Source organism: Somniosus microcephalus, chromosome 10 (assembly GCF_052327205.1).
Source record: "Somniosus microcephalus isolate GS21.2 chromosome 10, FLI_Smic_1.0, whole genome shotgun sequence".
Lineage (NCBI taxonomy): Eukaryota > Metazoa > Chordata > Chondrichthyes > Squaliformes > Somniosidae > Somniosus > Somniosus microcephalus.
Genome location: NC_140996.1, coordinates 147,116,780 through 147,132,183, shown reverse-complemented (window position 1 = coordinate 147,132,183; position 15,404 = coordinate 147,116,780). Strand labels below are relative to the sequence as shown.

General features: G+C 46.3%; 1 long non-coding RNA gene across 1 annotated transcript; it reads right to left on the bottom strand.

Moving 5' to 3' along the window:
- Positions 1-7,892: 7,892 nt before the first annotated feature.
- Positions 7,893-11,826, bottom strand: LOC147111738 (uncharacterized). The gene is made up of 3 exons (XR_015079855.1): positions 11,515-11,826; positions 10,587-10,754; positions 7,893-9,631 (listed from the first exon to the last, which is right to left on the bottom strand). It is a non-coding gene; the product is annotated as an uncharacterized LOC147111738 (long non-coding RNA).
- Positions 11,827-15,404: the final 3,578 nt, after the last annotated feature.

The following is a 15,404-nucleotide window of genomic DNA, read 5'->3' as shown; positions in this document are numbered from 1 at the left end:
CTTTAACAGAACCGGCTTCCTAGTCCTATCTATGTCGTTTGTACCAACATGGACCACGACGACTGGATCCACCCCCTCCCACTGCAAGTTTCTTTCCAGCCCAGAGGAGATGTCCTTAACCCTGGCACCGGGTAGGCAACACAGCCTACGGGACTCTCGCTCTTGGCTGCAGAGAACTCTATCTATCCCCCTAATAATACTATCCCCTACCACTACAACATTTCTATTTACTCCCCCCTCTTGAATGGCCCCCCGTTCCACGGTGCTGTGGCCAGGTTGCTCATCCTCCCTGCAGCCCCTGCTCCCGTCCCCACAAGGAGTAAGAACCTCGAACCTGTTGGACAAGAGCAAGGGCTGCGGCTCCTCCAACACTACCTCCTGGATCCCCGTACCTGCCTCGCTCGTAGTCACACCGTCCTGTCCCTGACCATGGGCTACATCTGAATTAATTAACTTCATAGGTGTGACCAGGTACTTCTCCCCCTCCCTGATGTGTCGCAGTGTCTGAAGCTCAGACTCCAGCTCATCAACACGGAGCTGGAGATCCTGTAGCAGCAGACACTTGTCACAGATGTAATCATCGTTAGCCTCAATGGGGTCTACCGGCTCCCACATCTCGCAACAGTAACACATCACCTGCTCCATTCTATGTAATTAATTAAATTTTTTATTGTTAGTTATGGACACCCTCTACCCGATTATAGATGCTAGTATCCCCTTTAATTAATTGGATTTAAATTAAATCAATCCCTCTAATTACACCAGTTAAATGGTTTACCAACTGTTCCCACTACAGCACAGAGACCCTAGAAAAAAACCGCAGAATTTAAGCTTGTAATGAAAAGAAAAAAGAAATACTCACCAACCAATCCCTTACCTGCTTCCTGGTGACGTCACTCTTGGATTACTTTTTACCTCTCTCCTCTGCTGTTGAATTGGTATGCCTTGCCTCACCTCACTGCTCACACCCAGGTCCGATGCTCTGGTCGGGCCTCGGGTCGCTGCCGGTTTTAAGCTCCGCCTCGCCTCACCTCACTGTTCACACCCAGGTCCGATGCTCTGGTCGGGCCTCGGGTCGCTGCCGGTTTTAAGCTCTGCCTCGCCTCCTCACTGCTCACACCCAGGTCCGATGCTCTGGTCGGGCCTCGGGTCGCTGCCGGTTTTAAGCTCCGCCTCGCCTCACCTCACTGCTCACACCCAGGTCCGATGCTCTGGTCGGGCCTTGGGTCGCTGCCGGTTTTAAGCTCCGCCTCACCTCACTGCTCACACCCAGGTCCGATGCTCTGGTCGGGCCTCGGGTCGCTGCCGGTTTTAAGCTCTGCCTCGCCTCACCTCACTGTTCACACCCAGGTCTGATGCTCTGGTCGGGCCTCTGGTCGCTGCCGGTTTTAAGCTCCGCCTCGCCTCACCTCACTGCTCACACCCAGGTCCGATGCTCTGGTCGGGCCTCGGATCGCTGCCGGTTTTAAGCTCCGCCTCGCCTCACCTCACTGCTCACACCCAGGTCCGATGCTCTGGTCGGGCCTCGGGTCGCTGCCGGTTTTAAGCTCCGCCTCACCTCACTGCTCACACCCAGGTCCGATGCTCTGGTCGGGCCTCGGGTCGCTGCCGGTTTTAAGCTCCGCCTCGCCTCACCTCACTGCTCACACCCAGGTCCGATGCTCTGGTCGGGCCTCGGGTCGCTGCCGGTTTTAAGCTCTGCCTCGCCTCGCCTCACCTCACTGCTCACACCCAGGTCCGATGCTCTGGTCAGGCCTCAGGTCGCTGCCGGTTTTAAGCTCCGCCTCGCCTCACCTCACTGCTCACACCCAGGTCCGATGCTCTGGTCGGGCCTCGGGTCGCTGCCGGTTTTAAGCTCCGCCTCACCTCACCTCACTGCTCACACCCAGGTCCGATGCTCTGGTCGGGCCTCGATCGCTGCCGGTTTTAAGCTCCGCCTCGCCTCACCTCACTGCTCACACCCAGGTCCAACCCAGTTCTAGACACTCCAGCCAGGGGAAACAACCTCTCAGCATCTACCCTGTCAATCCCTTCAGAATCAGGTCAGAGGCTAGGTATTCTGTAGCAAGTGTCTCACCTCCTGACTCCCCAAAGCCTTTCTACCATCTACAAGGCACAAGTAAGGAATGGAATTCTCTCCACTTGCCTGGATGAGTGCAGCTCCAACAGCACTCAAGAAGCTCGACACCATCCAGGAGAAAGCAGCCCGCTTGATTGGCACCCCTTCTACCACCTTAAACATCCACTCCCTCCACCACCAGCGTACCGTGGCTGCAGTGTGTACCATCTACAAGATGCACTGCAGCAAACCCGCGACCTCTTTCACCTAAGACAAGGGCAGCAGATGCATGGGAACACCACCACCTCCAAGTTCCCCTCCAAGACACACATTATCCTGACTTAGAAGTATATCGGCGATCCTTCATTGTCGCTGGGTCAAAATCCTGGAACTCCCTCCCTAACAGCACTGTGAGAGTACCTTCACCACACGGACTGCAGCGGTTCGAGAAGGCGGCTCACCACCATCTTCTCAAGGGCAATTAGGGATGGGCAATTAATGCTGACTTTGCCAGCGACGCCCACATCCCATAAAAAAAATTTAAAAAAAAATCTTGTATGTTTCAATAACCACTTTAGACTTGAGTATACACAATCTTTAACGCTCGTGCAAAATTCCCTTCACCTGAAGTACTCCCCACCCACAAAACTGGCCATGCCCCCCCAAGTCAGAAAGGTGAGTTTCCACCGATTGCGCTCGTTCAGGGGAGTTCATCACATTGCAGTCAGATTCACAGGCAAATGTGGTCACATTAATCCAATGTTAATCACTTGAGCTACAGTAACCTGCAGTCAATCGAAGCCACTGAGCCAGGTCTGTTTCTCCACTGCAGCAATTAGTTTAAATTCAGTTAATTAATCTGCCCTTCTTGTACATAAAACCTGTGACCAGCAGTCAATTGTGTCCTGCTCTGCTGCAGAAATAGTAATTAGTTAATTGAAGACAGCAGTGACTAGCAGTTAATTGGACAGAGAAAAGAATTCAACAAGTTCAGACCATAACCTCTGCCCCGATTTTTTTTTTCCACATGGCAGTTGTTGATGATTCTACCATTCCCATTTATACCTCGTCTAGACTCATCTTTTGTTTTTTAATTTGTCCCATTACATCTCTCCTTTTGCCTTGCACCATCAACCCTTTTGTCTTTTAATCTCTCCTGCCTTCACATCCTTCCCTTTTGTTCTTTCCTCCCCTCCCCGCTTTCCCTGCCTCTGCACTTGCTTAAAAATCTGTTCCATCTCCAACTTCCTGCAGTCCTGACGAAGGGTCATTGACCTGAAACGTTAACTCTGTTTCTCTCCACAGATGCTGTCTGACCTGCTGAGTATTTCTAGCATTTTCAGTTTTTATTTCAGATTTCCAGCATCTGCAGTATTTTGCTTTTGTGAAAAGTGTGCTTACCTTGTGATTTACAGCCTCACTCTGAAGGGGATTTTTTCCCCCTTGCCTTTTATACTACCCCACCCAGCACCTTGAGGCTCCATTGGCCCTGTTCCAGTCATGAATCAATTACGCTGCTTGATTGCGCTGATTCATGGGGGATTTTGCATTTGGGTTTATGCTAATAAGTTTGTGCGGAAACTTCAGCGTAACTTCACCTCGATAAAACTGGCGCAGTGTCCAGCGCAATCTGGGCGCATTTTGTCAATAGTGCCCCCTAGAAGAAACTCCAGGCCATACTGTATTGATTTAGCAATATAGTTCAGCTTTCTGTTCACTTTGTTGATTGCTGTTCTCTAGAGCCTTAACATATTGCCCTGAAATTAGGATCGGGGGCTTGCCGCTTGTGCAAGCCCCCGATGTGCACTCACCCTGCGCGCCGACATCTGAAGCCCGGGCCTGCTCGCATTTCCTGTCACTGGCCCGGTTCAGATGTCGGCGCACTGTGCTTACCTGATCCAGCGGCGTAGTTAGTGCGATGTGCCGGCTGGGATCAGGTGAGCACTGTACAACCAATCAGGGGAGGGGAAGGTTCATTCATGAGTTTGACAGTAAGAGCTGTCAAACTCATGAAAACTCCTGGCCCCAAAACACTACTTAAACCTGAAAGAAAATTTAGAAAAACATTGCACTACTTAAATGAACAATAAAGAACTCTGAAAAACTATTTTAAACAATAATTATAAAATTTGAAAAAAAAAATTATATAAAAAAAATCGGGGCTAAAACTAAACTTACCTTTCTGTAAATTCTTTAAAAATAACAAACCTGTGAAAAAAAAAATTCTCAATTGTACTAAAAGCCCACTTACCTGAAAAACTAAATACTTATGTCTGGTTTTTCCACGTGTAAAGACCGGAGGCCTTTACACACGCGCAACTCTGGGGAAAAAAAAAGGAATTTCACTGCGCACGCGCTGCCTGTGCAGTCGCGCGCGCTCTGCCTCTTAACCCCTTGGGTCAGAGGACAGGAAATGCTGGTTTTCAGTGTATGCGCTGTGCATGCTGAAAACCGGCAATTCCTCCGGGCATACACGTGAGTACCCCGTCCGTACTCGCGCGTTGTGCCCGGAATTACTGGGGTAATTTTCACTTTCACAGCTCAGCTGGTAATCTGGCGGTGCAGATGCCCCGCCCATTGTAGAATCCACTTGATTTTCATCCCATTGATTTGGATGGGTGATGAAGGTGAAAATAACCCTGTTAAATTTCAATAATTTTGCATTTAGCAGCTCTGATAGTGAAATTATGAGCAGAGATCAGCTTAGGACAGGACAATATGGGCTTGTTCCAATATCCCTGAAATTTAGCCGCGTTATTGACAGCACTAATTCCCTCAGGCAATTTTCTCTCCTAGGGTGCAGTTATAATTCTACTATGGGAGGCACGGTGGCATAGTGGTTAGCACTGTTGCCTCACAGCGCCAGGGACCCGGGTTCAAATCCAGCCTCGGGCGACTGTCTGTGTGGAGTTTGCACATTCTCCCTGTGTCTGCGTGGGTTTCCTCCGGGTGCTCCGGTTTCCTCCCACAGTCCAAAGATGTGCGGGTTAGGTTGATTTGGCTATGATAAATTGACCCTTAGTGTTAGGGGGATTAAATACGTGGGGTTACGGGGATAGGGTGGGATATGTGTTGGTGTAGGGGTTACGGGGAATCGGGTGGGATATGTGTCGGTGCAGGCTCGATGGGCCGAAATGGCCTCTATCTGCACTGTGGGGTTTCTATGATTTCTGTGAAGGTTGCTTGCCCCCTGGTCGGTTCAGTTACATACTGCTCAAGAAACCCATCCCTAATACACTCAATGAACTCATCCTCAAGGCAGCCCTGCCCAATTTGATTTGTCCAATTAATATGATAGTTAAAATCCCTCATAATTATAGATGTTCCCTTATTACAAGCCTCAACTATTTCCTGATTGATACTCCGTCCAACCGAGTTGCAACTGTTCGGAGGCCTATAGACTACGCCCACTAGTGTTTTTTCCCCCTTATTATTCCTTACCTCCACCCAAACTGTTTCATTATCCTGATCTTTTGGCCCAATATAATTTCTCTGTATTACAGTGATTCCTTCCTTTATTAACATAGCCACCCCACCTCCCCTTCCTTCCTGCCTGTCCTTCCTGATCGTTAAATAACCTGGTATGTTTAATTCCCAGGCATTGTCACCCTGCAGCCATGTTTCTGTAATGGCCACAAGATCATACCCATATGTAGTTATTTGTGCCATTAACTTGTCTATTTTGTTACGAATGCTACGTGCATTCAGATAGAGAACTTTCAAATGTGTTTTGTGACACTTAGTTCCTGCTTTTGCCCTTTTTATTACTTTACCTTTTACTCCATACCTTCTGCCCCTTCCTGACACGCTCTGGTTTTTAATTTCCCCACTGCTACCTAAGTCTATGACCTTCTCGGTTGTCATTTTTATTATTTGCTCTCTAGGAACCTCCCCCCCACTAGTTAGTTTAAAGCCCTCTCTACAGCCCTAGTTATATGATCCGCCAGGACTCTAGCCCCAGCACTGGCCAAGTGAAGCCCGTCCCAACGGAACAGCTCCCTCCTGCCCCAGTACTGGTGCCAGTGTCCCAGGAAGCAAAACCCATTTCTCCCACACCAGTCTTTGAGCCACGCATTTAACTCTCTAATTTTATTTGTCCTAGCCAAATTCGCTCGTGGCTCAGTTAATAATCCAGAGATTATTACCCTTGAGGTTCTGTTTTTTAATTTGACCCCTAGCTGCTCATACTCCTTTAACAGAACCGGCTTCCTAGTCCTATCTATGTCGTTTGTACCAACATGGACCACGACGACTGGATCCACCCCCTGCCACTGCAAGTTTCTTTCCAGCCCAGAGGAGATGTCCTTAACCCTGGCACCGGGTAGGCAACACAGCCTACGGGACTCTCGCTCTTGGCTGCAGAGAACTCTATCTATCCCCCTAATAATACTATCCCCTACCACTACAACATTTCTATTTACTCCCCCCTCTTGAATGGCCCCCCGTTCCACGGTGCTGTGGCCAGGTTGCTCATCCTCCCTGCAGCCCCTGCTCCCGTCCCCACAAGGAGTAAGAACCTCGAACCTGTTGGACAAGAGCAAGGGCTGCGGCTCCTCCAACACTACCTCCTGGATCCCCGTACCTGCCTCGCTCGTAGTCACACCGTCCTGTCCCTGACCATGGGCTACATCTGAATTAATTAACTTCATAGGTGTGACCAGGTACTTCTCCCCCTCCCTGATGTGTCGCAGTGTCTGAAGCTCAGACTCCAGCTCATCAACACGGAGCTGGAGATCCTGTAGCAGCAGACACTTGTCACAGATGTAATCACCGTTAGCCTCAATGGGGTCTACCGGCTCCCACATCGAGCAACAGTAACACATCACCTGCTCCATTCTATGTAATTAATTAAATTTTTTATTGTTAGTTATGGACACCCTCTACCCGATTATAGATGCTAGTATCCCCTTTAATTAATTGGATTTAAATTAAATCAATCCCTCTAATTACACCAGTTAAATGGTTTACAGCACAGAGACCCTAGAAAAAAACCGCAGAATTTAAGCTTGTAATGAAAAGAAAAAAGAAATACTCACCAACCAATCCCTTACCTGCTTCGTGGGGTTACGGGGATAGGGTGGGATATGTGTCGGTGCAGGCTCGATGGGCCGAAATGGCCTCTATCTGCACTGTGGGGGATTCTGTATTCTGTATTTTGCAGCAACCATTTCTGTATACTACAGCAGTGTTGTCCAATAGAAATTGCTGACCAGCCACAGGCATGGCTACACGCTACCATTTTAGCCACATGCACTAATTTTAGTAAAAATCATCTTACACACAAAACAGGTGAATGTACTTTGTACTTTACATGTACATTCGCTTAACAAACATCTATCACCATTCAGTGTGAAACTTTGCAGTCTTTCTCTTTCACCAAAATTTGGAACTCTGGCTTGAAGTTATCAGACAGAGCATATCTTCGTGCAGTTTCTAGGTTTTTATCCAGCAGTTGCAAGCGGTACTTTTACTTCATCAGAGTGATTGTTGGGAATGTTGAGTCGCATACCACAGTCCTCATTACAACACTCTGATATAACACACACCTCTCATTATAACACTCTGATATAATATGCACCCCTCACTATAACACTCTGATATAAAATACACTCCTCACAAGAACACTCTGATGTAACGTACACCCCTCACTATAAGAGTCTCGATATGACACAGGTCATCATTGACATATTACACCAGTTATTTACTTTAGCTTTCTCGATGTTAATTTGATTGTAGCGCTTTCTATAGGGGATCTCCAGCGTCCAGCAGCAGTGATGGTGTCAAGCTGGCAAAGCAGCCAATCACATTAAAGAATTCTCACAGACAGCAAACCAGAAATTATAAAGCAGCTTTTATCAGTCATTTAAAAAAAAAATTACAGAGTGAAATAAAGATTGGGACATACACATGGGGTTAAGGTTAAAGCTGAATCATCATAAACAAACTTGAAAAAAGTAATAAAAATAAATATTATTTTAAAAATCTAGTAATTTTTATCATAATGGAGAAATTTGACATTCCACAAATATAAAATTAGTTTTTCAGGGCCAGAATGGTTGTTCACCAGTAGTTAATACTCAGAACACCGTTAAAAACCCAGTTACACCTCATTGAACAAGACTTAACTTTTTATGGGGTTTTTAACAGCGATATTAAAGTGGAAAAGTGGAAGTTTTCATCAGTACAAGTGATTTCACTGATTGCCGGCTATGGGGAGTTCCACAGCGCAGCCTGTGGCGGAGCAGTGAATGACTGACCACAACTTCAGGATTTCCGTGTTTATCTGTGCATGCACTAAATCCAGAAGTTACGGTCAGTTTCAGAGGGGTAATGGCAGCAAATGCTGACAATTTTGCTGTCATTACCTCCGCAAAATCTGGGCCATTATCATTGTACAGTGTTCTAATTTTCTATTCTTCAGAAGTTTCTAAAAAGGAGTGCATGTGAAGGCCCTGCCCACGGGGATCTGTCGCATTTATGAAGATGGTCAGAATTGTGCAGACTGCTGAGATGTTCCTGCGGCGTGCCCGTGGTGTGGAGTACCAGATCTAATGAAGTTAGTTTGCATTGAATTTTACAGAGCACGGTGGGTTCCTGGATGAAGTGAAGGTGGCAGAAGCAGTCAAGTTGCTGATTTGAAATTTGTCAGCTGGATCTGGCCTTGGTGAAGGAATTTGGTCAACTGAGTAACATAATTCTCATGCCAAAGTTTGAAGTCCATAACACAGAGGTCCTCTGCTAGGTCCCTGTTGCACCACCATGAAGAGAGAGCCAACAGTAGATGTGCTGCAAGCTACTTTCCAGATTGCCTAGGTCGGAGATATGACTAGATACTTCTGTGCACCTATTGGTCTTTTATGGGGTTTTGTGAGTGTAAGCGAGTATAACCGAGATGGTAGCGTGGCACTTGCATCCATGCCAAACCAGAGATATTTGGAGAAGCCTTGTTCCAGACAATGGTACGCTGGTATTGGGCTGCCCAGTAGTAGCAGTTAAAGTTGGGAGACTCAGTCCACCTTTTTTGGGAAGGTGGATTCTTGACCACTTTCCTACCCAGGGAAACCTGGTAATCTGCTTGTCAAAGTCCTAGATCAATTGAGCCAGGATGCAAATGGGCAGAAACATGTAGAGGAGGCAGGGGATGCTCGACCGCCACAGCAACGAGATGGGGAGGCTGCTCCAGATGCTTAGGTCAGCATATATACTGGAAAGGAGGCGGGTGATAGGTTTTTCCTGTAGAAGGCTAGAGTTTGGATCTAACAAATATCCCTAGGTACTTACACCCTGTGTTTTTAGACACTTTAAAAGTAAGGCATTGCCCCAGGTGTGACAAAAGCATAACAAAATAGTGATACAGGAAGTGAGAAAATAGGTAGAGCAGATAGATGCAAGTTTTAATATATTCTGGATAGTTCACAAATACTGGATTATTTCCATTTGTCTGCCTCGCTCTGTATCTCTTTATCTGTACTCTTTCATTGGCCCTTGTAATTGAACATAGTTTGTTGCTGAATCACATAAAATAATCAAAGGAATTTCATACACTTAGCCAGATGGGGAGCTAATCTGTTGCTGCAAAACATAAGAAAAACAGTCATTAGGTTTCATTTAAACCACATTTGGAAATGGAGTTATAAATCTTTAGTAAATATATTGTATATAGACAAGCTTTTGGATATTGTGGAGCAAGAGCTGGCAGGTAGAGAGAAATTTGAGCATAATACAAGATTTAAATAGGGATGAAAATTGTCAAAGGATAATCTTAAATTCTTTTATACTAATGCAAAAAGCAAATTTAGTAAACTATTGGAATTGGAGTTACATAGAGCTTGTAAAATATTGCCATTACTGTTTGCACAGAAATATAGCTACAACCAGAAGTTCGACAAGAGACGCAGCCAAAAAAATGTACAATGTTTTGTAAAGAGAGATTTATTAAGGTAGGTGAAGGCAACTGATGACACGACAACTATTGAAAGAGTGAGAATAACAGCAGTACAGTTGAATAGAGATTAGCAATGCTAAAGGCAATACATATATAGGCTCCAATTTTCCTCAGGGCCTGGGAAGACGTTGAATAACAAGTGGCCAGACTTTTGCCTGCCAGTGACCTCACTGATCACGGGATCAGCTCATTTACATATATGGTGGAGCTGGAAGGGCAACTCTCAAATTTAATGAGAAAAATACACTGGGAGAGAAAAATTATTGTTGCAGGATTTAAAAGCCTACAGCAAGTTAAGGTGCCAGTAGCTTTGTGGAGGCAAAGCAGCTGAGTGATTTCTCTTTCAGCATTTGGCACAATTTGAATCTCTACTGGTAACTTAACTAACTTTTCTTGGCATATTGAAAGAAAAGAAATAGAAGAGGCACGAGAAAAGGAGCATTTTTAGATGCCCAGCAATTCCTCATCAAAAGTGCCAGAAGCTCCAACTAATTCCGTGACAACAAAAAGGCCCAAGCTAGAGCCCATCATTTCTCAAGATACTGACCTGAAGATACCAATGGGCAGATGAAGAAACTTAACTGTTTGAGCTTCTTCTGGCCACAGTCCCTTTCCCCGCTGTCTTCATCTGGCAGTGTGGTTGCCAATTCTGGTTGGATGCATTCCTGAAGGTTTCATCACATGATCTCTCGCCCCATCTGCTGTCCCCAGTCAAACAGTCTTTATTTCCCATCTACGATACTTTTACAACTAATAAACAAACGTGTTCAAAGAAAATAGAAAAACTACACAGGCTGCGATTCCCTACCTCGGCGGATCCATGGTGGGTCCCGACCCCGCTCCTGTCTCCATCCCGGCCTCAGACATGACTTTCCCCTGATTGGGCTTGTTAAGCCCACCCAGCGAGTTTCCAGGCCAATTGAAGGAAGTGGTTCTGATGACGTCATTTGATGACGGGTCATCAGTTGGTTTCCTTAAAAGGGACCATGCTCAAATTTACTTTGACATTTATGCTGTCAGTGTTCTACAGAATTGAGGTACTGCACAGAGGTGCACGGCTGCACCCAGGCTCTCCCATGACTCCCTCCATATGCTTATGGAGGGAGTCACAGCACGCAGGGAGGTTCTCTTCCCTTCCAATGGGTGGAAGAGACCTCCCCAGGAGACCAACGCAGCCTAGTTGCACATTGCACAGGAGGGCATGTAAGGGGTGGTGTGTGGGTCAGCTTCACCTCTGACTTATGAGCGGTTTGAATCGCTCCCACTCCCTTGGTTCTAGACCTGGACTTATTTGGGGGTTGTGATAAAAGTGCAGCAGACAAACTGGTTTTGATGCGAGAACTTTGGTTTTTATTTGAGAAGGAAAAATCACAATACAACGATCTTAACACTTTAATACAGTGGGGAACAAATGGAATATGCGAGGAAAATTACAGTATACAAATCTCACCCCTCCAAACCCCACCTCACTAGCTAGGTCAGGCTTTAAAAGACTAGGGATGATGCTTACCAATTGACTTCCTTGACAGTTGAGCTGGTTCACGATTTCGGGGATCACTGGATGTGTTGGACTGCTTCCAGAGCGAGAACCTCTGTTACTTCTTCCAGAGAGAGAAAACTGCTGCAAGACTCCTTTGAACTGCTGCAAGATGCTGAAACTTGAAACCGCCGAGTTTCGATGGTGTTTAAACTTGAACGATGGGTCTTTCTCGAACTCCTTTCTTCTCGAACTGCTTGTAGTGTACTGGGAACTTGATGGCACTGTACTGTCCTGCTTGAAAACCACTGCTTGAACTGTCCTCCTTGAAAACCACTGCTTGAACTAACCCCACCCCCCTTGAACTGTCCTCTTTGAACTGTGGAAACAGGCTTCCAATTATACTAAACGAGGCCTGCTAATCTTGTTAGATTTTTGGCTGGCTCGTTAAGGGCCACTTTGATTGGTCCCATTTAGTTAACTGGTTTCGGGATAGCTTCCTGAGTAGTTGAAGAAGGTATGAAGTGGTTTTGGATGCCTCCCTGAGTGGTTAAACTGTTGTTCGATTGTCTTTTAATCTTAGATTTCCTGTAAGGCCTTCAAATTCTGTGCAGGTTCTTTTATGCATGGCTTTTAATGGGCTTTGGGCTTTAGGCGAGGCTGGGGTTTTCATTGATTTATTGATTGAATGCAAATTCCCAGATAGGGGATGAATTTCGTTTATTGTTCCTCCCAGACAGTCTGGCTACTTTCGAATACCCAAACTGTTCCTCTGCAGAGGTCAATCCCACATTCCTGTCGCAGCCTTTTCCTACAAGTCTGTACATGTCCTTTTGAAATGCCATGTTTGTTTCAAATCTTTGAATTCTTCTGTTAGGCCCAACCATGCATTTTATCTTTTACAGATTTCTTCTGTAATGGTCCAAAATTGTTTTAAATAGGGTTATCCTTCTGTTTTGGGGTTCTGCAGAATTTTGCGAATCTTACAGGCACAAGCAGGGATATCATCATGAGGACCAGGCTGCAGTGGCGCAAACCTTTCAATGATCTCAGTAGATCATGAAATGTTAATACAAAGCCACACTCAACCTCATTCTGCTGTGCCACTCATCACAACCCCATCACTCTGCCTTCCCTACTCCTGCACAACCTTACTCACACCAACTTACCATGCACCTCCACCCATCCCTCTCTATCTATAATGGCCCAGAAATTCGGGTCCCAACACGTGAGTACGCACGGGGTACTTGCGCGTGGACCCGATGGAAGTGCCGGTTCCTTGCATGCACTACGCATGCGCGGGAAACCGGCACTTCCGATCCTCTGAACGAAGGGGTTCAGTGGTCGAATGCGTGCGCGCAAGAGTCTGCGCGTGCGCTTTGAACTTACGTTTTTTTTTACAGGTTTTTCCGTGAGGGTAAGTCTTTAGATTTTAGAAATGTAAAAACCAGGCGTAAGGACTGCATTTTAAAAGGTAAGTGGTTAATTAATTAAAATTAAAACATTTTTCCCCACAGGTTTGTTATTTTTAAATACTTTAAAGCAAGGGAAGTTTATTTTTAGCCCCGTTTTTTTATAAAATTATTTTTTTCAAAAATTTAAATTATTGTTTAAAATAGTTATTTAATGTAATTTATAGTTTATTTAAAAAGTGTGATTTAAAATTTTTTTTTTATTTGAAGGTTAACTACTGTTTTGGGCCCTCAGCATTCATACGTTTTGACAGGTCTTTCTGTCAATCTTATGAATGGGCTTTTCCCTCCTCCGATTGGCTGCCCATGGCTCACGTGATCCCAGGGGACGCATCATACTAACTACGCCCCTGGGACACGCAAGCACAGCGCGCCGGCCTCTGGGCCAGGCCCCGGAGAGGAATTCTATGCAGGCCCAAAGCTCAACTGCCGGCGCGCTAGGTAAGTGTAGGTCGGGGGCTTGCACCCGTGGGAAGCCCCCGACCCGAATTTCTGGGCCATTATCACTTCCGCATCTCTATAGCCACCCCTCACACTCACCCTCATCCTAGTCCAATCATACCAACTAACAACACACAAGGGTAGGCACTTGTGTGTTTTAGCCAATGTTCATGTGAAGTTTCTGTTAATGGGCTGTCAAACATTGAAATCTTTATTTTCAACACTTTGTGATCTTGGGCAGATTTGTGTGCACCATTGGAAGTGGCTTAGTGAGTTGCAGTGAATGGTGAAACATAACGGTACCCCTGCAATGGCGATGAGTGTGAAAGGAATGGGTTGGGCATTGTAGGGATGCTTTATGGTGTTGGTGTGGGGTGGTACCAACCTGGGGCATCATGTGGCAGCCAGGGTGTACAGCGTCAAGTGAAGTAAATCTGGCCATGGTGAGGCCATCCCTGGCGTCCCGGGTGCTGATGCCCTGTGCTGCATCAGGTGATTGCGGAGAAAGTTGGTGTGGTTGTTGGTGCTGCTGGTGTGCCTGGGTGATGCTGGTGTTGCGACTGCTCGTGGTCAAATTCTGAAGACCAAGGTGAGAGTATAAAGTGCACCCATGCTGATGGAATAGATGACAGTTGGTGAAGTAGAGATGACAGAAGCGATCTGTCAATGGTGAGAGAGGTAATGAGATCAGACTGCATGGAGACTTGCAGCATTCTGAATCTGTAGTGGAAATACAGTTTAGAGAAGCTCGTGGTTAAGGGAACATTTCTCAATCAGCCGGGAGCTTTAACTTGACATTTGAAGCTGTCAACTCATCAGCTGATTCAATGGCCACTGACCTCCTGCCTTAGTTTCACAGATGAGGTCTAGGCAGAGCAAGAAACCGGTGGGCGACCTGTGAAAGTTAAAAAGCTGGGGAAAAAAACATTGTTAAGTGGCTGTAAACAAGCTACTAATGATTTGAATTGGGTCCCCCACCGCTGCCTGTTGGGTCTGCTCAGCGCTGGCAGACCCGACATCAGGAAATGCAGGTGTGCACGTTTTCACAGCATGTTCCCAACTCGCCATCAATCATTTAAAATTTCACAGCTGACCCGCCACCGATCCTGTCCACTGAGCACCGGCAAAATTGCGGCTATAATCTTTTTAATGCCCCTATGATTTTTCTCTTGGATTTTTCTCTCGCAACAGTGTCCAAGAGATTAATCTTTAATTCCGGGAGACTCCAGGGCAATGCTGGAGGGTTGGCAACCCTACCTAGCAGGAAAATCACTGCAGCTTTCTGCTCAGGTCCTCCAGTTAAAATTGCAGTCGGGTCCTGATGACATCACAGGGTCCCGGCATGTATATTTAATAAAGGACCCCGCTGGCTTTGGGCGGGAGTTCTTGCTACCTGCTCAGTTGTGCAGGTTAAAATTGGGGAGACCAAACGCAGATTGGGTGACCGCTTTGCGGAACACCTCCGTTCAGTCCGTAAGGATGACCGAGCTTCTGGTCGCCTGTCATTTTAATTCACCGCCCCATTCCCACTCAGACCTCACTGTACTCGGCCTCTTGCATTGTTCCACGGAAGCTCAGCGTAAGCTCGAGGAACAGCACCTCATCTTCCGATTAGGCACTTTACAACCTTCCGGACTCAATATCGAGTTCAACAATTTCAGATCATAACCTCGGCCCCCGTTACATTTTTACTTATTTTTTTATCCACACCTTTGTTTTGGCTCTCCCCCCCCTTTTTTTTCTCTCCCACATGGCAGCTGTCTCCCATTCTGCCAGCGCATTTCACACCTAATCTAGAGCTGCCTTTTGTCTCCACTAGTCCTATCACCATCTCGTCTCGTTTTGAATACCTCTTAATGTCTCTTCACTTCTCTTTTGTTCTCTCCCAGCCTGGCCTTTTAATCTATTTCATTTCCTGTGCCTTTCCAGTCATAACAAAGGGTTTGACCCGAAACATTGACTATTTTTTCTCTCCATGGATGTTGTCTGGCCTGCTGAGTTTTTCCAGCA